This window comes from Rhinolophus sinicus, chromosome 5 (genome assembly GCF_057876585.1).
Source record: "Rhinolophus sinicus isolate RSI-liver-muscle chromosome 5, RSI-T2T, whole genome shotgun sequence".
In the NCBI taxonomy this organism is placed as follows: Eukaryota; Metazoa; Chordata; class Mammalia; order Chiroptera; family Rhinolophidae; genus Rhinolophus; species Rhinolophus sinicus.
This window is the reverse complement of record NC_142505.1, coordinates 97,302,537-97,325,351: the sequence shown is the minus strand read 5'-3', so window position 1 is coordinate 97,325,351 and position 22,815 is coordinate 97,302,537. Positions and strand designations below refer to the sequence as shown.

The 22,815-nt window shown below is 42.4% G+C and overlaps 1 protein-coding gene across 2 annotated transcripts in view; it reads left to right on the top strand.

Annotated features, from left to right (window-relative positions):
• Window positions 1–22,815, top strand: part of ATP10B (ATPase phospholipid transporting 10B (putative)) — a 258,806-nt gene that overhangs the window by 89,426 nt on the left and 146,565 nt on the right. For both annotated transcript variants that reach the window (XM_019740727.3, XM_019740736.3), the window contains one exon: window positions 12,054–12,117. The gene's annotated coding sequence lies outside the window, so the exon portion shown is untranslated. The remainder of the gene's footprint in view (window positions 1–12,053; window positions 12,118–22,815) is intronic.

Below are 22,815 nucleotides of genomic sequence, written 5' to 3'. Positions count from 1 at the left end.
AGAAAGCGTTCTGAGCATGAGGACTTGTTTCATCTGTTTGACGTACCTTTTTAAAGCACAAATCTGAGAGAAAAAACAAAATATCCTTTCTGCCTAACACCATTTTCACTAGTAATAAAACACTGTCTTGCCCCTGCCCCCGGATTAGTTACCATAACAAATTACCATATTTGGTGGCTTTGAGCAGCAGAAATTAATCCTCTCACCATTCTGGATGCTGGTAATGAAATCAAGGTCTTGGCAGGGCCATTCTCTCTCTACAGGCTCTTGGGGAGGATGCTTTCTTGCTTCCTGCCTCGCTTCTGGTGATGGCCAGTGTTCCTTAGCCTTCCTTATCTTGTAGACAATCACTCCCATCTGCCTCTGTCTTCAAATGGCTGCCTTCCCTGTGTCTCTCTGTGTGTCTCTGTTCTCTTACAGGGACACCAGTCATTGCATTAGGGCCCACCCTACTCCAGTATGAACTCATTTTTAATTAGTAGGTTGGTGTAAAAGTAATTGCAGTTTAAAAGGTTTAAAAAAAATTGCAAAAACTGCAATTACTTTTGCAGCAACCTAATAGTAATATCTACAAAGTACCTATTTCCAGATAAGGTCACATCCTGAGGTTCTGGGTGAACTTGAATTTTAGGGGGTTCCTATTCAACCCCGCATACCTCTCTTCCCACTCCCCAAGTTCCACAGCTGAGCTCTAGCCATAGTGGTCTCACCTCAGTTCTCTGAATGTGTCAGACTCTTTCCCACCTTCACCCTTCCTTAGGGACTTCCGAGTCCCTCTGCCTGAAAGACTTGGCCTGGCTGCCAGCTTCTCACCCTTCAAGTCTTGGTATAAATGTCACCACCTCAAAGAAACCTCCCTTTGCCCACCCTACCTAAACTCCTCAATCTGTTATCTTTTCTCAGTCTCCACACTGTTTCTGTTCTAGTATTTAGCACCATGGAAATGCTTTTTTTTTTCTTTTTTGAGTGTGTGTGTGTTATGTGTGTGCGCACGTGCTTAGCTTTCTCACTAAGATGTAAGCTATCCACCAGGAGCTCCACAGTTACTTTGTTCCCTCCTAGTTTGTTCACTAGCACCAATGAAGTTCCTGTCACTTGTCACTTAATGAATGAATAGTTGTTTATGGAAGAAACCCCTTAAGTAGCTATTCTAGGCAAGGCCCAGTGCTAAGCACTTGGGAGGCATGGAGTGTGTAAAATATCATTCCTGCCCTCAAAGAATTTAGGCTGGAGGTGAGGTCGGAGGTGGACACAAATCATTCGGAGATTTGATGGGTGAAGTTCAAGCAGAGAGAGACTGCCAAGGTACTGCAACAACTCAGAGCCAACAATTTAACAAAGCTGGCAGTCTCGAGGGAGTGAGGGATGCAGGTGGAGACAGACTTGGAAAGTTACTTTCAGAGCAAAAGGAAGTTGATATTGATGCACAGAGTGGGAGCGAATCCAGAGTGCACACGACCGTGGGTAACCCGCAGGGCATTTGGCGCATCTGTGGGTTGGGCACGGTGGAGCCATTTGGAGTGAGGGGGTCTGCACCCGGCAGCAGCGGCAGGCAAGGTAGTCAGGCGGAAGGTGCAGGGGCTGCCCCAAGTTCCACCTGGGCTCCAGGGCCCTGGGTCCTGGGTCTCCAGAGGCCTGGAAGCCATACGTGTTTAATGAGTTCTGACACACATTGAGGACACAGGGGAAGCTTTCACCACCCAGCCTTGGGTGCCCCTGGTGGCTGAGGCAGGTTCTGCATGGCCGTGTTCTTCAGGTTCCTGTTTCCATCCTTCCTTTCCAGTTCCCACCCTAAGAAAATTGTTTAAGCTCCAGGTTAAACTAAATCCTGATGCTCCTGAAGCAAACGGCATTCGACCTTTTCCTCCAAGAGACAGCTGGCTTAGAAGAGCTGCCTTTTCTGCCTCTTCTCCTTACTCTTTCTGGAGTCCCTTCTGGTCCTGCAGGTGCAAGGGGTGGAACCTAGGTGAAGTGTTGGCTCTCAAGAATCCTACTTCCTGTAAGAATCTGCACATGACTGTGTGTCAGAGGGGCAGGGTATCACTGTCGTGCAACCAATATGACATGTAAAGCTGTGTCTGCAATCTGCTGGTCAGAAGTGAATGTCCCAGAGGAAGGAGATCCTTGGGAAGGGCACAGGCAAATGGAAAGCAAGACAGCCCTGCTTAGGGTTCCTGAGGGTGTCATGTGGGCTTCGCGTCCTGAATACGGTGGCAGAGGAATTCATTTAGGAGCTCCCATTCTGGGAGGCTGAAAGGGAGAATCCATAAAAAGTGCATAGCACCATGGCTGCCACGTAGTAAACAACCAGTTACTGTTAGCGTTGCTTCCTGTTAATGTTGTCACATCTCTTGTGGAAGCGGAGATCCCCCTAGCACCCAGGGCAAGACTTGCTGCTGTATTGGCTAAGGGGACGTGGAGAGGGAGTGAGGGTGAAGAAGAGAGGAGAGGCCATGTGGCTGAAGGTGGCTGGAGGAGAGAGATCCCAGAGAAAAGAGCAAGAGAAGAGGGAGACGTAGCTGCCATGGGAAGTGGAACGTGAACATTAAATGTTTAAGAAGACTTTGGGGCATGATGTGAATAAGACTGTGCTCTATATTTCCTTTCACTAGACTATACATCGATTGTTAGAGTTTCTACAGTGGGCCCAGTTGGGTCACTATGTGTGGTGACATTACAGACTGGATTCTGGGCTAAGGAGATCCAGTGGCACTCTGTCACATTGATAGTGCCGGTGAATGCTATGTTGGCTTCCTAGGGCCGCCATGACCAATCACCACAAACTTAGTAGTTTAAAACAAGGGAAAGTTATCCTTCACAGTTCCGGAGGCCAGACGTCCCAAATCCCACAGGGCCACGCTTCCTGTAGGAGCTGGAGGGGAGCGTCCCTTACTTGCCTCTTCCAGCTTCTCCTGGCTCTTAGCACTCCTTGACTTGTGGCCACATCACTCCTTTCTCTGGCTCTGTGACCACATTGCCTTCTCCTCTATCTCAATCCCCCTCTGTTTTTCTCTTCTAAGGACACTTGTCATTGGATTTAGGGACCTCCTGCGTGATCCAGGATGATCTACTCATCTCAAGGTCCTTATGTTAATCACATCTGCAAAGACCTTTCCCCAAATAAGGAAATATTCACAGGTTCCAGGATTTGGGATGTGGACATATTTTTGGGGGGGCGGGTGGGAAGCACTATGCAGCCAACTACGAGCACCCCAATGCTGAGAGAAGTGAGGTGATTAGCTGAAGCTCTCCATGCTGGCAAAGAACGGAGCCTGGCACAAAAATCCAAGGAACAGAGATGGGAAATGACTCAGCCAAGACAGTCTGGTAGATACCAGCATTAAGACTTCCCTCTACATGTGAGTCTTCAATGGTTTTACCCAAAGTAAAAGTATATGGGCATATGGGTATTTCTTACAATGTTTAGATGATATTTTTGTAACAGGGAAACTTTAATTTTAAGGAAGACTTTTTTTTTTTTTTTTTTTTTTTTGCTATTGAGCTATCCAATCTGAGGCTCAACTCAATAAATTTTTTATGAGAATTTTAAAAAGATGGTTTTGTAAGAACATAAAGAAATAGAATGGCCAGTATACCATGTCAATGTTGAAATGGAAAGGAGGGTGATTTCTGTATAATATAGGCCTCCATTCTTACAATCAGTGAGAAACATTCGTCTGTTCCTGCATTCATTTATTTAATCATTCACCAAATTGTGAGGGCCTACCCTGTGCCAGACAGAGTGCTTAGGGCTAGGGAGAAAATAATGCACAAAAATGAATGTGTTCCTTGCATTTATGGAACATAATACAGTATGGGAGAGACCAACAGCAACAACAATAAAGCAGAAGTACCACTTTGACATGTGAAAGTTGCTATGAATGAAATAAACAGAATTTTGTGAGAGAGTCTATTGCTGATGATGCTACTTTAGGCAGAAGAAACAGAGAAGGTCTCTGTGAAATTTAGGTGAGATTTGGAGAAGCCAGCTATGCAGAGAGGCTAGAGAAGGCATTCCATTCCAAACACAGTGCTCTAAGTGGCCATCTAGCTTGGCATGTTCTTGGAACAGTCAGAAGACAATTGTAGCCAAAATTTAGAGCTGGATGGGGAAGGTGAGTGGTATGAGATTGCAAAGGTGGGCAAGTGCCACTTTTCACTATGTAGTCTAGGGGAAAAGTGTGAATAGAATTCAAAGTACAAGGAGTTGAAGTGTTTAAATTAAGTATGTGTGTGGAGCAGGTACCTAGTTTGCATTTTTTAAGTTCTTCCTATGGAAAACAGGTTATGGGAGGGCAAGAATGAAGCAAGAACTTATTAGAATGAGTCTGTAGCCCTGATCTGGGCAGCAGATGGTGAAGATTTGGACTTAGGTAGTGACTGTGCCTATAGAAATAAAAGGATGGATCTGAGACATCATTTGGAGGTGGGTCCTACAAGACTTGGTTGATGCAGTGTATGTTGGGCGTGAGGAGAAGAAAACAGGATCCAATGGATGGATGGTGGTGCCATTTAGAGAGATGGTGTAGAACAAGAAAGGAACAGAATGCTGGGGAGGGCAAGTGGAACCAGATTATGAAGAGTTCTTGTAGAGTCACATTAAGTTGGTGAAGCCTTTGAAGCATCCAAGTACAGATGTCAAATCAGACATTGAATACATAAGTCTAGAGCCCAAGGCTGTGGTCTAGGCTGAAGATATAATTTAAGAATCACCAGCCTATAGATGGTATTTAAAGCAATAGAATGCACAAGGTCACCCAGGGAGAGATGGCTCAGGTATTCTCACAGAAAATGGATTGACATCTCACTCTGCCCTGATTTAAGCCTGAATTCTGATCAATTTTGTACTTTACCCTTTTCTAGCTTATAAATAAATTTCCTTCTACTGCACTGAGCCCTCTGGACCTTCACAGTTCCTATGTATAAAACATAGCAATACCTACACATTACTTTATGTAGAAAATCAGAGAATGTATAAGGACAGCCAGTGTGTAAAGTGGTCGGGCATGACTTGTAGAGCAATCCTTCACAAGAACGGAGTTTGACTCACCCCTTTAGGGGTTCTGAGGGGTGTTGCCGTCACTTCCTCTCCTCTAAAACATTGCATGGGTTCACAGAAATGGGATGTGTACTTGATGAGGTATAATTACCTTAAATACACTAATTTTTCTCCTGTGGGCAAGCTCATGTTTACTATGTAACTGCTTCCTGCTTCCTCAGCAGAGAAAGCCTAACACAGAACCATCCCCTCCCTCTAACCCAGATTGGCAAAGACGTAGATACCAGTAGCTGTGAGATAGCCGAAATGCAGCTATACAAAACTCCACTCACCTGAAACCTCCCTTAACAAAATTTGGTGAGATTAGATAGACTGCGAACTTTGGAGCTGGATTTGCCTTCTCATGCTTTTGTTCTTGGTTCCAAACATAGTGCCTGCCCCATAGTACACGTGGGTCTAAATGGCAGGGCCATTAGGCCGCCCTGTCTGATGTCTCCGCCCACCATCTCTCTTTATACACGTACAGCCCTTCTTTCAATTTCTCAAACACACCACGCTCATTCCAACCTCAGGGTGTCTGCATTTGCAGTTCCCTCTGTCTGGAATACTCTCTCCCCATGTCTTTATGTGGCTGGCTTCTTTTTGGATTCAGGTCACAGCTCAAATGTCGTCTTCTCTGACCACCCAGTCCTGGGGAGGCTTTGTTCATTTCTATCTCCACTTTATTATTCGTGGCCTGTATTACTTCTTCAAATTACGTGTTCATTACTTTTTCATTTATTTGTATTTTTTCTTTATCATCTCCCTCCACTCAAACAGAAGCTGCTTGAGGATAAGGCCCTTATCTGTCTTATCCTCCCGTGTCCCCTAGGACTAAGACAGTACCTGGCCCCTAGAAGATACTCACTCAAATAAAAATTGGTTTAATGAACATAAATAGCATTAGAAGTTTTGATTGTATGTCAACTGCTCTGCCTAAAGCTTTGCACTTACCTCACTGTATCCTTATCAAAAACACTTATGAGGGGGTAGTTATTATTTTCTCAGCATCATACAGGTGAGTTGCTGCTAAAGCCAGAAATCAAACCCAGGCCTGCCTGTTATGTAAGCCCTTTTCTGTAACACCACTCTGCTTTGCACTACTTTGAGAAAATGGATGAAAATCAAAATAAAATAAGATGGTAGGATTTTATCCAATCTTAAACTCTTTTCGATCATGCCTGATGGCATAGTCAATATAATACCATTCATTCATTCCTTCCTTCATTTATTCATTCAACTAATATGTCCTGAGCATCTTTTCTGCTCAACACACTATACTGGGTGTCCCAGACAAAAGGGCTTAAAAGTAGTGTCCAGCTCTCTTTTTTCATTTACCGTTTCAACAAAGAAGTAACGAGCACCTACTATGTGCCAGTCATTGTTTTAGTATCTGGTCCAACTAGTCTATCCCCAGAGGAAGGGGGTGCCACAGGACAGATGAGACAGTAGACATCCACCATCCTGCTCAAAATGCAATGATTCATCAACTGCCTACCAGATCCTTAGGAAGAGGGATATCGTCTGTCTTGTTCACCACTGTTTACCCATGCTGATGACTGCTCCTAGAATATATTAGCTCCTCAGAAACTATCTATTGTATTCATAGGATGAATTAAAAGAATGACATTATCTGAAAAAGCCATGATTTGCAAAATCCCATACTTCACAATGAATAACTAAATACTACTGAGATGCCACATTATTGTTGAGGACTGACGATCTAGGGACCAGGAGGGCTGATACTTAGGCTACTAACTTACCAGACTTCCCTGAGGATTAAATGCTATTAGATTGTGAAAGGGTTTTGCCAAGTATTAAACAACATACAAATACAAGGCATTTTGTTGTTAATAGCTAGGAAATGAATGCTCAGCAGAATTGTCTAAATAGGCTCTTAAAGGGGAATGGCAAAAAAAAAAAAAAGAACTCTGTAAAGTTTCAAATGGGAAGAAATACTTAGGCAGCAAAAGACAATTTTCTAAAATGATGAGTTTGAGAAGAATGAATCAGCAACGAATGTCAGTGCAAAACATTATTTAGGAAGTCTGGACATACTTCTGATTAAAGATGATTTTCAGTTACTCCAGCATAAATAATAAAATCCCAGGCACAAATCTATTCACTTAACTCTCCCAGCCAACCAGGACGAGATAGCCTGAGCTCACACCTCCCATCATGTCCCCCTGACTACTTTTAAGACATGGCATATGTATGTTCAGTTGTATGTTCAGTGCTCTAGGTCTATCATTTTAGGCTGTCACCCTCCTGGAAAAAAGACAAATGGAAAGGAAGTCAGACTTCTGTCCATAGGTCAACAGGCCAGTTCCATTAAACATGAATTAAGGCACAGATAACTGCTGTCATGGAGACCAAGTTCAGACAGAAGAGCAAGACTGTGTGTCCCTCACAGTCCAAAAGTGGGAGAGCAGTCTAGGGAAGGTAGGCAGCCTCGCAAGGTCATTCTGAGTCACAGGCTGGCCAATTGGCTCTGCCATCCTTACCATGTGGCTTCCATCTCTGGTTCTAAGGACAACACTACACTGTTTCCCAGCCAACAGGAAGGGGGTGGGAGAAAAGTCCTGGCAAGTAGTTTTATCTTTATGAAGATGACCCAGAATTTGTATGTATTGTTCCCATTCATATTCCATTGGCCCTAATTTATAATCCCAAGGGGGACTGGACTCTGAAATATCTCATTGGACAACCATCTACACAGGTAACACTTAGGGCAAGGACGACGGTTATATCTAATGGGTAAGGAGGGCTATGGATACTGGGGGACAAGCTAGCAGTCTCGACGATATCATATATATATTGAGTTTATGCTGTTTGAGGCTTTCATTGTGAATAAGACAATGGCCTGCATCCCAGAAGGAAAGAAACAAATATACATATATTTCCATGAATGAACAAATGAATGAGTTAATTGATCATATGAGTGATTGGTGGGCACCCAAGTCCTTCTTTAGTCGTTTTCGTGCTGGGAAATACGGTCCCATGGTTCAAAGCCTATGCTCTGAAGTCACACACAAGTCCAGGTTCCACCTCTGCCATTTGGCCCACCAAACTGTTGTCTCGGAATTTCTTTGAGTCTGTTTCCTGCCTGTAACTTGTAAGGTTGCACTGTGAGGTTTCATTGAGATAACAGATAAAAAGTCCTTAGCACGGTTCCCAGTAGTCAATGAGTGTTAGCTCTTGCTGTGTTTCCCCCAAAATAAGACTTAGATGGACAATCAGCTCTAAAGCGTCTTTTGGAGCAAAAATGAATATAAGACCTGGTATTATATTATATTATTTATGTTATGTTATGTTGTTATGTTATGTTATATTATATTAAAGACCTGGTCTTATTTTACTATATTATCAGTCTTATATTAATTTTTGCTCTAAAAGACGCACTAGAGCTGATTGTCCGGCTAGGTTTTATTTTCAGGGAAACATGTAATGTTAGTCTAAACCCTCTGTTTGTGCCAAAGTGGTCTCCCCTTGATAGTCAAACTTAATTTCCAGGCTGCATGGCCTTGTTATCATCGGTTATTCTGTCCTTCCAGATTTCATGCGCATGTGTGGGTATGTGCATGTACACAAATATTACTGGAGTCAAAACCAACTTCAATGCTATTTCTCCATAAAGCCAACTATTAGGGCCCTAGTCAAGAAGTCATCTCTCCACTTTAGAATTCCACTTAAGTCACTTTTGCATTTATCACAGACCAATACCTAGCACAGTGTCTAGCATATAATGGAGAAACCTAACACATTTTGGACGGATGGACAGATTGATGGATAGAACATTAACATTTTTCTGGCAGCTCCATGGGAATTTATTTATCTTTGTAAATAAATTTATACCCTCTGTTCAACCCAGTTCTTTACCCATCCACATTTAGAGCTCACTAAAGGTTGTTTGGATGGGAATAACAGTAAAAGGGGAGGGGAAAATCAGAAAAAGAGAAAAACAAGAGCAGTGTCCACCTGGACCCATTCTTTTTTCTGTTGAAAGGAGTTATTGAGAAGAGAAGCTGGGACTTGACAGCCACTCTCTGGACTCTCTCCCAGGGCCTTTTTAGAACAGGAAAGTTAATTATGGAACCAGATTAACAGTTTCTTTTTTGATACAGTCGAAGTAAAACCAGCAGGATGCAATTTAGCTCTTCCCCACTTTCCAAATAGCAGCAAATTTTCATACAAAACAAAAAGACACTTGAATTGCAAATTACTTGGAGAATCAGCTAGCAACCCCAACGGAAGAATATTCTGCTACTTTCAAAACCCGGCTGTTGACATTTCAGATTTAACCATGTAGTGGGACATTCACAAAGGCTTGGGCGGCTTGCTGTTTCAACTCTGGGCCAAGTGGGGAGGAGGAGTGATTCATTAAGGCTCACTGGGATGCTACAGTGTGTTCTTTTTGCACAGAACATTTTTCTGTTCTCCAGATCATCTCTTAACTCTCAGATCACCGGTCTCCACTCACAGAACTGGGGCTGATGGGTTCCTAGAGGTTACCTCTTTCACGGGTGGCAGGCACAAATGCCTATGAGGGGCAGGTAGGGACGTAAATGAATACACAGGTGGTTAGTGTACGTGTATCCATCCACAAGGAAATGGGGGAGGACTGGGGAGAACTTAGAACCCCCATCTAGCCATCGGTGTCATCTGCGAATGCTGGTCCATTGTCATTTGTTGCTACATACGTAGTTCTGACACATCTATAATCTGAATTCTTACTTGGAATTTTCCTTTTTTTTTCTTCTTTTTTTTAGCTATATAATAAATTTATATAATAAAATTATATAATATAATAATTTTGTATAATTATTATATAAATAATAATTTATTTTTATATATAATAATTTTTATTATAATTATTTTATATATGAAAATATATAATAATTTATATTTTTATATAAATTATAATAAATAATTATATTTATTATAATTACAATAATAAATTATGTAATTTATTATGTATATGTAATAATATTTTTTAAACTACCATCTATTTTCTGGGCATGGCTTGTGGGCCACCACTTTACAACTAGTCTAGCCCAACTCCCTCTCTTAATAGTAGGGGAAACAGTCAGAGAAAAGGAAATCATTTATAAAAGGTCACAGAGTGACAGTGTCTTCTACTCATTCAGTTCCTCCCTGATGACACTACCTAGCCTTCCTCAAGTCCTCGTCCCTTGTCGTACCCAGGGCAGCTTTGTTTTCACAAGGGCAGTTATAAAACAATGTTTTCATGATTCAAATAAGTAATTCGTGGTTTTGGCAGAGGGTCTAGACCATAGAGCAAGGCGAAGGAACCATAAAATCGCACAGTGGTACCACTGTGATTTTATTTCTGGAGAGACAGGAGGCTGAGGTGGGAACCTGGCAGGAAACAGGATGCTTCCAGACGCAGCCACTGGAGGGCGAGGTGGCACCTGAGCTGGATTAGCTCCAAACAGGTCGTAGGAAAGGTAGGATGGGGTTGGAAATGCGTATGCGCACAGCAGCCAGGCAGGTGGCAGAAATGAGTCAAGGAGGCCAGATGGGGAACAGGGTAAAGGAGGCAAATGCGTCTAAAGTACTCGAATTTAGCCCTTGTCTCCGGGTGGGAATACATATGGTATTGACAGGACTTTTGATTTTCTTTTTTTCAAGTGAAGCTTGAAATCTAAGTTTTTATGTGAAATTGGTCAAGGTAGTTTAATTTTTAAAAATGTGAGTCAAGCACAACGCACAAAGGAGCAGGATTTCGGTTACGGATTTCCTCTTTGTGACAACTGCTTAGTGACTCACTTGCGGGTGGACCAGGCACTGGGCAGGTCATTCAGCTGGTGGAGAGACGTGTGTGATCCGTCCAGTCACAGGCCAGCAGACCGGGCTGGCGTGGAGATGACAGGGTCAGGACGACAGGACTGAGGAAGCAGAGAGGTCCATAGGCTGAGGGCAGCAGTCCCCTGGGCAGAGACGACTGCAACCCGAGCTCGCCTGCAGCCCCGACAGATACTCAGAGGAGATCTTTGCGAATCTCAAGCACCACTGTGGCCTTTCATAGTGTGTGTGTGTGTGTGTGTGTGTGTGTGTGTGTGTGTGTGTGTACGTGTGCATGCACATAGAGCAATCTTTACTTTGCTAAAATAATATAGATTATCTATTATCTCCCTTGGCAACCCTGTGGAAGCCTCCTCGGTTTTCTCCGAAACGGAAATGTTAAAGCCAGTAAGAAAGCAATGGTGTATCAGCGCTTTCCATTTTGCTGTGATAGATCACTGACTGAGTAGGTGGAGATGGCAATGGCAAGAGCCCTTGCACGGCGCTTACTTCTATCCTAACCTTTCTCTGAGCCTCCATTTCATACTTTGTAAAGTGAGAATTATGTATTAGGGAGGGTTTTTGATGGAAAGAGACAGAAAACCCAACGGCTTAAGCAAAACAGGGTATGTGTTGGTGCATACAACTGGAAAGTTGAAGCATTTCAACCAGAGCTAGATCCAAGTGCCCAAACAATATCAGAGCTTTGTATCACTCACTCAAAACTGCAGTCACGATTTCCCATGCTGGCTGCCCACAGCTCGAGGTGGCATTCTCGGCATGCTACATGCAATAGGAACAGTTCTGTTTGTCCCCCACATTCTCAAAGCAAGTTTCAGGACTGCCTTTCATTGGCCTGAATCAAGTCCTGTGCCCATTCCTGAACCAGTTAAGCGGCAAAGGAGGTAGAGTACACTGAATGGGTGGGCCAGCACGCATTTCAGAGAGAAACTAGGCTTTTACTTAGAGTCGATGGGAACATGACGTACATTGTAGGGGGTAGCAGATCAAGTAGCGACCCTGATTCCCTGATAGGAATAAACCATTCCTGTTGAAACAACTTCCCGGGAAAATATCCAGCTTGATCTATGGAGTTTGTTTAAAGCTAGAGTCATCCAGCTGGAGAGAAAAGGGCAAAATACTTGATTAGTGCCTGATACCAAAATGAGATTGTACATTTTGTATTTATTTTCTCTCTTGTGTCTTGTAGGCTTGCTTTAATAGGAGAATTGGGACTGGTGACGCTTGTTTCAATGAAAGCAACAGTGTGAATGGTGAGTAGCTTTTCCTACAATTCATTGGTCATAAGAGATGGACTCCTCTTTGGTGCCAAGATGAGCTTTATTAAACTACCATTCCTTCCTCCAACCATTTAAATGAATAATCTACCAGGCTCGTTGGTAAATTAGATGCCAAGTATATGACTTACCTTTTATCTTTTCTTTCTATCTGTCTCTCCATATATTCATTTGTTCCCCAGGAGCAATACAGGAACCATCAAGGTACAGATCACTTAAGATGTATTCTTGGCTGCAAGTAACAGAAAACACAGACCCAAGATGGCCTAAATAATAAGAAAAAAAGTTATTAGCTCTGACAAAAATGCCTGAAGTAGGAAAGGTCTGTAGTTGGTTAAGGGAGTAGCTCAAAACTGTCACCAAAATCTGAGTTCTAACATCTTCAGTGGGCTGTCTCTTTGTCACCAGAACTGTGTCACATACCCTTGCTTACATCAATCCCTGACAAAGCAGATAGGACCACCATGATTGGCTTAGACGAATCATTAGTACCTTACTGGGGCTAGGTGTGGGACCTACACCCCCTGAAGCATGTGGTCACATACAGAAGAGTGAATATCTGAACAAAATTAAAGTCTTGTTAAAAAAGAGAAAGGAAGGATGAATGGTTATTGCACAGACGATCAATAGTATCCGCTATAAGGTGCTACTTGCAAATCTCAGTGGTGCTTCCTCCAAGATGAATGCTTGTACAGGTGCCTAAGTTCCAAGGCATCATATACTCCATCACTGATGAAAAAGCAGGCACTCAGCTTTAGCGAGGCTTTCCCCAAGTCATGGATAAAATTGAAGAAATGTTTAGAAATACTTTTGACTCAATATAAAACCCAAGGCATTATCACTATACCATATGCAGACTGTGTCTCCAATTTGCATAATTATAACTCGGCCTCAAAAAGTAAACATTGCTGCCAACTTTTAAAAAAACAAACTACAAAGCAGTATTAAATATGCGTTGCTAATCTGACTTTTTAATTTGCCTGGATCTTCACAAAGACCTGCATCAATTCTATAGATACTGAGTGCTTAATAAAACCTTCCACCTGTCTGAAAAGAAATCAGCAAGAATAGCAAAGCTAAAACCCAATTTTTTTTTTAGCTAAAGAATTTGAGTTGATGCCTGAAAATTACCAGGAGGAGTTCATTGTATTAAAATGACTCTCAGACTCATTATTCACTGTGTCTTGACTATCACCATTCAGATATAGTCAGTGGCTTTGTGCACCCAAAGGAAGATAGCATGTCCTCAGATGTCTCCATTCAGTTTTAAGTCATGTGTGAGCTATGTGTGGTCCTACATTTGAATATTTATAGGAAGTGATTGAAGAGCTACAGAAAAACTTTCTTGCCCCCAAATCTCTCTCTTACTGATCTGCTTAAAATTTCCACACCCATCCTTGCCATGGGCCTTGCAGGTCTCAGCTACAGTACAAACATGCTACCTGGCCAAGGTGGGCTGTTTTTATACACCTCAATTTGAGTTCATTGCTAGCGCCAATGGTGACTGAGACACAGGATACCGACGTGTATATGCACAGAAAGGAGTCCTCCTGGAGCTATTATGTATTACAAATTATTGCATATGTGCTTAATATTCATATATGTCTATATATATCATGTGTGTCTATATATAAAATAGAGATAAAGATTATGTATAAACATATAACACGCATATATAGTGTTACATAAGTGAGTTCCTTTTAATACAAGCTATTCTATCACCTGTTTTTTTATTTTTTTTAATTAAATGGACTATCTTAAACCTTTTTTTTAATTAAAGTTTATTGGGGTGACAATTGTTAGTAAAGTCACATAGATTTCATGTGTACAATTCTGTAATACATCATCTATATATCACATTGTGTGTTCACCACCCAGTCAGTTCTCTTTCCATCACCATATATTAGAACCTGTTTACCCTCTTCTAGAAACCCCCTACCCCCTTACCCTCTGGTAACCCCTAAACTATTGTCTATGTCTATGAGTTTTTGTTCCTTCATTTGTTTGCCTTATTCTTTTTTTTTTTCAGTTTTATATACCACATATCAGTGAACTCATATGGTTCTCTGCTTTTTCTGTCTGACTTATTTCGCTTAGCATTATAATCTCAAGACCCATCCATGTTCATCTTTTCTTACCACTGAATAGTATTCCATTGTGTATATGTACCACAACTTCTTTATCCATTCATCTATCGAAGGATGTTTTCGTTGTTTCCATGTCTTGGCCACTATAAACAAAGCTGCAATGAACATTGGAGCACACGTGTCTTTATGGATAAATCTTTTCAGATTTTTTGGGTAGATACCCAGGAGAGGGATTGCTGGGTCATATGGTAATTCTAGTCGTAATTTTTTGAGGAGCCTCCACACTGCCTTCCATAGTGGCTGCACCAGTCTGCATTCCCACCAACAGTGTATGAGGGTTCCTTTTTCTCCACAGCCTCTCCAACACTTGTTACTATTTGTCTTGTTGATGATAGCCATTCTGACTGGGGTGAGGTGATATCTCATTGTGGTTTTATTTGCATTTCTCTGAGGATTAATGATGTTGAGCATTTTTTCATATGTCTATTTGCCATCTGTATGTCCTCTTTGGAGAAATGTCTCTTCAGGTCCTCTGCCCATTTTTCAATTGGGTTGTTTGTTTTTTTGTTGTTGAGTTGCATGAGTTCCTTGTATATTTTGGATATTAGCCCCTTATCGGAGGCGTCATTTGCAAAAATCTTCTCCCATTCAGTTGGTGGCCTCTTTATTTTGTCGATGGTTTATTTTGCTGTGCCAAAAGAAGCTTTTAAGTTTGATGTAGTCCCATTCATTTATTTTAGGTTTTACTTCCCTTGCCTTTGGAGTCAAATTCATAAAATGCTCTTTGAACCCAAGGTCCATAAGTTTAGTACCTATGTTTTCTTCTATGCAGTTTATTGTGTCAGGTCTTATGCTTAGGTCTTTAATCCATTTTGAATTAATTTTGGTACATGGTGACAGATAGCAGTCCAGTTTCATTCTTTTGCACGTGGCTTTCCAATTCTGCCAGCACCGTTTACTGAAGAGGCTATCTTTTCTCCATTGTATGTTTTTTGCTTCTTTGTCAAAAATTATCTGTCCATATTTATGTGGTTTTATTTCTGGGTTCTCAATTCTATTCCATTGGTCTATGTGTCTGTTTTCCTGCCAATACCATGCTGTTTTGATTATTGTGGCCCTGTAGTACAAGCCATAGTCAGGGAGTGTGATACCTCCAGCATTATTCTTTTTCTTAAGATTGTTTTGGCTAGTTGGGTTGTTTTGTGGTTCCATACAAATCTAATGATTTTTTTGTTCTATTTCTTTATAAAATGTCATTGGTTTGATGGGGATTGCTTTGGTTAATACAGCCATTTTAACTATGTTGATTCTTCCAGTCCGTGAGCACAAAATGTCTTTCCATTTCTTTGGGTCTTCTTCAATTTCTTTTAAAAATGTCTTATAGTTTTCAGCATATTGGTCTTTCACATCCTTGGTTAAGTTTGTTCCTAGGTATTTTATTCTTTTTGTTGCAATTGGAAAAGGAATTGTTTTGTTTTTTGTTTTCTTTTTCTGAGATTTCATTGTTATTCTATAGGAAGGCAATGGACTTTTGTATGTTGATTTTGTCACTGGCAACTTTACTGTATTCGTTGATTGTTTCTAATAGCTTTTTGGTGGAGTCTTTAGGGTTTTCCATATATAGCATCATGTCACCTGCAAAGAATGACAATTTTACTTCTTTATTCCCAATTTGGATGGCTTTTATTTCTTTCTCTTGCCTGATTGCTCTGGCGAGGACTTCCAACACTATGTTGAAAAGCAGAGGTGATAGGGGACAGCCCTGTCGTGTTCCTGAATGTAGAGCAAAGGGCTTCAGTTTTTCACCATTAATTATGAGATTAGCTGAGGGTTTGTCATATATGGCCTTTATTATGTTAAGGTATTTTCCTTCTATACCTATTTTATTAAATGTTTTAATCATAAATGGATGTTATATCTTGTCAAACGCTTTTTCTGCATCAATTGACATAATCATATGATTTTTGTCCTTTATTTTGTTTATGTGATGTATCACATTGATGGATTTGCGGATGTTGAACCATCCTTGTGCCCCAGGGATGAACCCCACTTGGTTGTGATGAATAAACTTTTTAACGCATTGTTGTATTCGATTTGCTAGAATTTTGTTTAGAATTTTTGCATCTGTATTCATTAGAGATATTGGTCTGTAGTTTTCTTTTTTTCTGTTATCCTTACCGGGTTTTGATATCAGGGTAATGTTGGCCTCATAAAATGAGTTAGGGATAACCTGATTTTTAAACTCAACAATACATTATAGATATCTTTCCATTGCAGTGTATGTGTGTTTCTGTACATATCATTTTTTTTGCATTGAACAATATTACATCTCAGGTATGAATGGTAATTTATTTACTCAGTCTCCTGTTGAAGGATATGTCATTGCTAGTTTACAGTTTTACTATTTTAAGTTATACCAAACATTTGTATGCACAGAGATCTTTTTCCACCCAAAAGGTTATCTCTTCAGTCAAGTTTCTAGAAGGGTGATCATTGGGTCAAAGAGGTTAGCCATGTGTGTTAAGGGGAGATCCATAAGAACTGGAATCTTGACACTGCCCTTGGGCTACAGGAGCACCATCTGGGGCCTGTGGATAAGCCTGTGAAGCCTTGAGTTCCTACAGAAGGGAGAGGTTCAATGATGAGAGGAAGGAAATGGGGACAAAATACGCCAACTATGAACTTTACTATTATCCCTTTTTGATCCTGTGCTGTCATGAAACAATAAGAGAATTACTGTTCTTACCTGCAATCATATTTATTTTTGTGTTCACTTGGCAGTAATGGCTGTCTATCCTTTGGGCTGTAAATGCCCTCTGGATAGGAGCCAGGCCTGGTTTTCTGTTGCTCACTAATGAAAAGCAAACGACCGGCATATTTACATTACTGTGTGAATGTGTTTTTGGGTGAAAGAGTGAATGAATTACATAGAAAATATTGCTGCATGAGAGAAAGGGATTTGGAAGGAAGTGCCTAAAGAGTGAAGTGTCTGTGGAATCTATTTTCTTCCCAATCTTCTCACCTAGCACTACGTATGTCTATTATACTCTTTGTCCCACAGCAATGCAAGTAGAGAGTCATGCATCTCCAGGTGTATCCACTATTTTAGGGCAAAAGGTGATTCTTTCTCAGAAGTACTGTACAAGGAGCAGAGTGTTGTAAATGGCCATCCCTGTCAGTCAACGGTTTATCTTTAGCATAATTCACTCAAACCCTGGCATTAGGGTCAACCTATTTTTATGACATTTGATTTATTTTTACCTTTTACTTCTTTTTCTAAACAAGGTGAGGTTCTTTGAGATTGTGTAAATCACAGAAGGGATGGACTGAGAGATGTGACTTTATACTAAATTCTATTTGTTGCAAAATGGATGGGTTCTGTAATGTGCCAATTTGACTTCTTCCAAAACACACTGGAAAGATGAGATTTCTTTTCTCTTTCCATAAATGGCATTTATTCACCTTTTCTATTTCCAAAAATGTTTCCTGTCCTATCATTCAGGGTTTTATCTAAGTTTTTCGAATTCTTGTGATCCATCACAGAGCAGTGAGGGTGGTTTTCATGCTCCTTCCCTACTTAATATCTGTCTACAGTTCTGTGCCCAGCAAAAGACCTAGCTGAACAGACACATCTACACCCACCACCAACTGACTACTCCCTGGGCTCCTGGGCTTAGGGTAATAGTGACCCTAGAAATCCTTCAACTAACTGTCCCCAAGGAGGAAAAGCAATTGCTCTGTGGCTAATCAAAGTGAAGTTAGGAGACCAACAGCATTAGCTTCACCTGGTAGCACCTTAGAAATGCAGAATCCAGACCTAGCGAGTCAGACATTCTCTCAAGACTTTCGGGCATTTGGGATGTATATTTAGATCTAAAGGATAGTTCTTTGGTTGCATTATTTCAATAGCTTATATTATCATCATGTTGGGCAAAGAAAACCTTCTACGCTGATTTGAAGGATTCTGTCTCCATTTAAAAAACAACTGTTTATTCCTTGGAACATTTCATCATTTCCAAAGCAGTTTCCCCTCCATTCCCTCATTTGTTCACAATGGCAGCCCTACAGTAAGGCCAAACCACGCAAAACCACTTAACACAGGGAGAATCTGTCAGCCTCCTCTGCTCCCCATGATGAGTGTTAGGAGAAACATTGAATGAGGAGGAGTTTGGACAACTCCTTCCTCTCACTTGGTATCATCAAGTCACTTAAGGATGGATATTGCAGGATTAGAGCAGCCTTCTTCCAGCCTCACAGTTGTGGGGCTTCACTGTGGAAGGGGGGGGGGGGGGGAATGCTTTTAAATCTCCCACCTGACCTGGCTTCAGGAATGGAGAAAAGTTCAGATGCAATTTCCAGGTGAGGCCTATTTAGGTCTTTATAGAGACCTATTTATTGTTGTCTAAAAATTATGTATGTGTTTATTTTAAATTGGTAATTCACACACATGGTAAAAACAGGTTTAATGTATTAGGAATATTTAGTGACAATTCAGCTTTCTGCAGAGACTGTCTTCAAACTCTCTGCTCTCCTCCCCTAAAATATCCAGTTTGTATGTGTGTATACTTCCAGAACGTGTATCTATCCAAATACACATGTGGACACCCCCTTTTTATTGTCACCCAAGTTGTATGCACACTGTTCTATACCTTGGTCTTTTTCACTTAATGTTTCTGGGAGATGAGTTATAATGGTACACACAACACATTCTTATTCACCTGAACAGCCCCATAATATTCTGTAGCATGAAGGCACCAAAATTTATGTAATCAGTCCCCTATAGATGGATACCTAGGTTGATTATAACCTTTTGCTCTTATAAACAATGCTGTAATAGGTATAGCCTTTAGAGAACTGTTTTGGAAATCATTTGGCTTTCAGTGTTGCTATCTGATGACTTAAGTACCATCTTGTCATTGTTTGATACAGGACAGAGAGTGACACTGAATAAAAGAGACCTATAACCAACTACCTTCTGTACGCCTCCTATGTAGTTCTCTGACACTGCTCTCCTTGTTCCCAGTACTTGGCACTTTAGCTGAGGAAGCCCCACAATGCACCTGAGACATAAATAGCATGTGACTTTCCTGGAAGACTAGAGAAACCAAGGCTCTATCTCCCATCTCTGGATTTCCCAGTGCAGTCCTGGGAAACAAGTGTAAGAACTCTATCATGTACGAGCGAACAGGATTTGTGCAGGGTGATATGAGGGGGCCTTGAGCAGTGGCAGCATCGTGTGGTGGGAGAGTGGCAGCTTTCAGGTCAGTGAACTTGAACTGTGTGGGCAATTCCCTAAATTAAGACACTATCACCAGAAAATGGGGATTATCAGACGCTGGGCAGGCAGAAACTATAGACTCCCATTCTATAGGGTGTTCAAGCAGATCCTTTATCAGCGACCCTTTGTCACCATCCTTTCTATAACTGAATCTCCCTACCACTCGGGTCCTCTTTCTCCCTGCCTTTCCAGTTCTCTTTCCTCAACAAGGCTGGATGACCTCTGAGATCCCCTCCATCTCAAGCTTTCCCCAGATTTGTGATTTGCCATCATGGATGGGGGAGGGAGGTGTCAGCTCAGGCATCTGCCTTATTTTGTTTGGTGCCTATGTTGTCAGATCACTCAGAACTCACCAGATGTGGGAATCCACCCCTTCCGCTTGCCTTCCTGGCCAGCTGCAAATGGGAACTATTCACAGTTGCCCAACTGAAATGCCTTCTGAACGCACGTGTTTGCTTTGCTTTTCAAATTAGTATTCTGGCCCGGGTGACAGACACACACTGAAATCACAGCCTCGGAGTTCTGACTGGGCAAGATTTTCCACATGTGGACAAATTGTTACAAGCGCACAGATGACTGAACTGACTATATAATCTCCTTCTGCCACACATCATGGGGAGTGGGTGAGGGGTGGTTAATCCTTAATAATAGCAGCAGCAAAGCAGAAGCTACGTTTGAGTTACTATTTTATCGCAGAGTCTATATGACACATGGACATTGTGATGAAGAATACGGGACCTGAAGTCAGTCTAACTGGTTTGGAACCTCATCTCCATCTATCTTTCAGTGTCTGTGTCACTCTGGTACATTCTTGACCTCTCTGAACATCAGTGAAATGATCTACAAAAAAAATTACAAAAAAAAAAAAAAAAACAGGAAACACACCAACCTCAAAAGGGCTATTGTGAAAATCAAACTTGGCAGCCTTCTTCCAGCCTCACAGTTGTGGGGCTTCACTGTGCCCGACACATAGTAAGCTCACAGAGCCAGTTGGCTATTCTTGGAGATGTCTCTGCAAAGTCGTTTCTCCCTGTTTCATAAATGTGCAAACTCAGGAGCAGAGAAGGTAAATCACTGCCCAAGACCAAAAGGAGCAGAACTAGGATTTAAACTTGAGTCCATCTGCCTCATTAATTCTTCAGACATTTATTGGGTGCCTCCTATGTTCCAAGCACTGGGAATAGAGCAGCAAGTGAGGACGGCGCAGACGTGCGCCTCATGGAGCTGACGGTCTAATGAGATGGCTGGAGTTCCTTGACATGCCTCCCACCCACGGCCTTTGTGAAGCCGCCTCGGGCTCCTATGTAGCTAGAATGCCCCCTGGATATGCTTGAGAGTAACTGCAACAGCTAATATTTATCAAGTGCTCATTTAATCTTCCCTGTAACCCTGTGAGGCAGCGACTATCATTAGAGAAGGCAGAAGGACTCGTCAGGATCATGTAGCTAGAAAATGGTGGAGCTGGGATTCAAGCTCAGGCAGCATACCGTCACAGGTCATTATAGTATTTCCAGGGAGGCAACATGACTTGTGACTGGGATCAGAGCTAGAACAAAAAGCTGTCTCACCACTACAGCCCACATGTAATTGCATATAAGGTATGTACCATATTTTGTGCCCTGGGCTCCTGTAGTTACCCTCCAAGGGTAAAAAATATTAGAAGACACATTTAGCCATGAAAACAAAGAAATCAGGCACTATCGAATTAAAATCAAGTGGCAAGACTTAAACCTCCAAGCTCTGTTCTCCTAAGCTCTATTTAGTTGTGTTTTCAAGGAGCCCTGCATCCAGGGTCAAACACCATTAGGTCAGCCGGTGGCCAATACTGGCCCCCTTCAGCCTGCGGAAATGGAGCTTGACTTGGTTGGGTACAGACAGGCATGGGCTGAGAAGATATGGGCCGGGGCAGAGCCCGGGAGTCTGGCTGATAAACACAGCCACAGCCTGGTGACTTCTACAGAGCTGCTGCGGATCACAGAGAGGGCTGTATTCAAAGTAGTCGAGCAAACTTTGTTCCACCTCGCTGATGCAGAGGGTTCATCTGAATCCCCACAGGTGCCTGGTGGGTCCAGGGAGCCAAGGGTGCTGGCAATAAGTAACGTGCTGCCAGCATGATTTTCTCCCATGTGCTGGCTGTCTTCATGGCTCACAGACACCAGGTTACCAGCCAGCAAAGGAGGGTCTGCACAACCCTAAGGCACTGTGAGATTGTTGACCAGGAATGAAAACAAGGCAGAGAAGAGAGGTTTCCTGCAGAAAACAAAGAGGCTTTTGTCATGCAGGGTGGCCTGCGAGGTCTCTGCTCCCGCTCCCCATACAAGAACGCAGGATGTGGTGAGGCCAAAAAGGAACACCCACGGAGCCATAGGTAGGGGAGTCACACCACTATAGTCTCACTGGAGGCTGGATTCACACGACGTGCAACCTGCTGTCCACTTTTCTGCCAACCGACCAATGACTCTCCTCGACTCTCCTCGACTCCCTCTCGACTCCCCTCAACTCCCTCTCGACTACCCTCGACTCCCCCTCGACTCTCCTCAACCCCACTCCCCAGCCTAGCCGCGGCACTTATATTAGTGGCCAATGGCTCAAGGGTTACAGCTGACGGCCATCTACTACCCGAGCCAGCACCTTTCCACGTGAGGCCGAGAGCCTGGAAACTGCTCTCTGGGCTCTGTCCCCACAGCCTTGCTCTTCACGAACAAAGCCAAACACAGCTGGAACCTGAGTTCAGGTCGGAGTTACCTACAAAAGAGAGCACCCAGCCAAAACAGAGGCTAGATTCTTGTTCCCAGCCTGGAATTAAGAAATCTAAAGCAGTAAGTCCTTCATGTATCAACGCCCCAGCTGCCTCCAAAGGTGGACAATCACCACACGAAAACATAATGCACAGCCTGGAACCGTGCTGACCAGGTGTGGTTGATGGAACAAGATATTGCAAAGGATGTCGTCCCTTCCCCAGAGTTTGCTGATCGGAGTGTCTCATGTGAGCCTTCCAGCACCAAGGGAGGGAACACAGGGTATTTTAACTCACTTCACTTGTATACAAACTCTGACTATCCAGACAGGTTATGGCATCTGCCTAGCCATGTAGCAATTCGATGGAAGAAATGGACCCAGAACCCCTATTTCTCTGCTCCTGGTGTGCTCTTGGACTTGTGGGTCGTCTCCAAGGGATATGTTAGAATGCACGCAGGGTGCTCTGCCCAGACTGGGAAGCCCTCCATCCCTATTGGTTGGCATTAAGGGGTCGAGACTTCTGTTTGCTCTTCCCATGGGACCAAAAGGAAGACAAATGTCGTTTGGTTT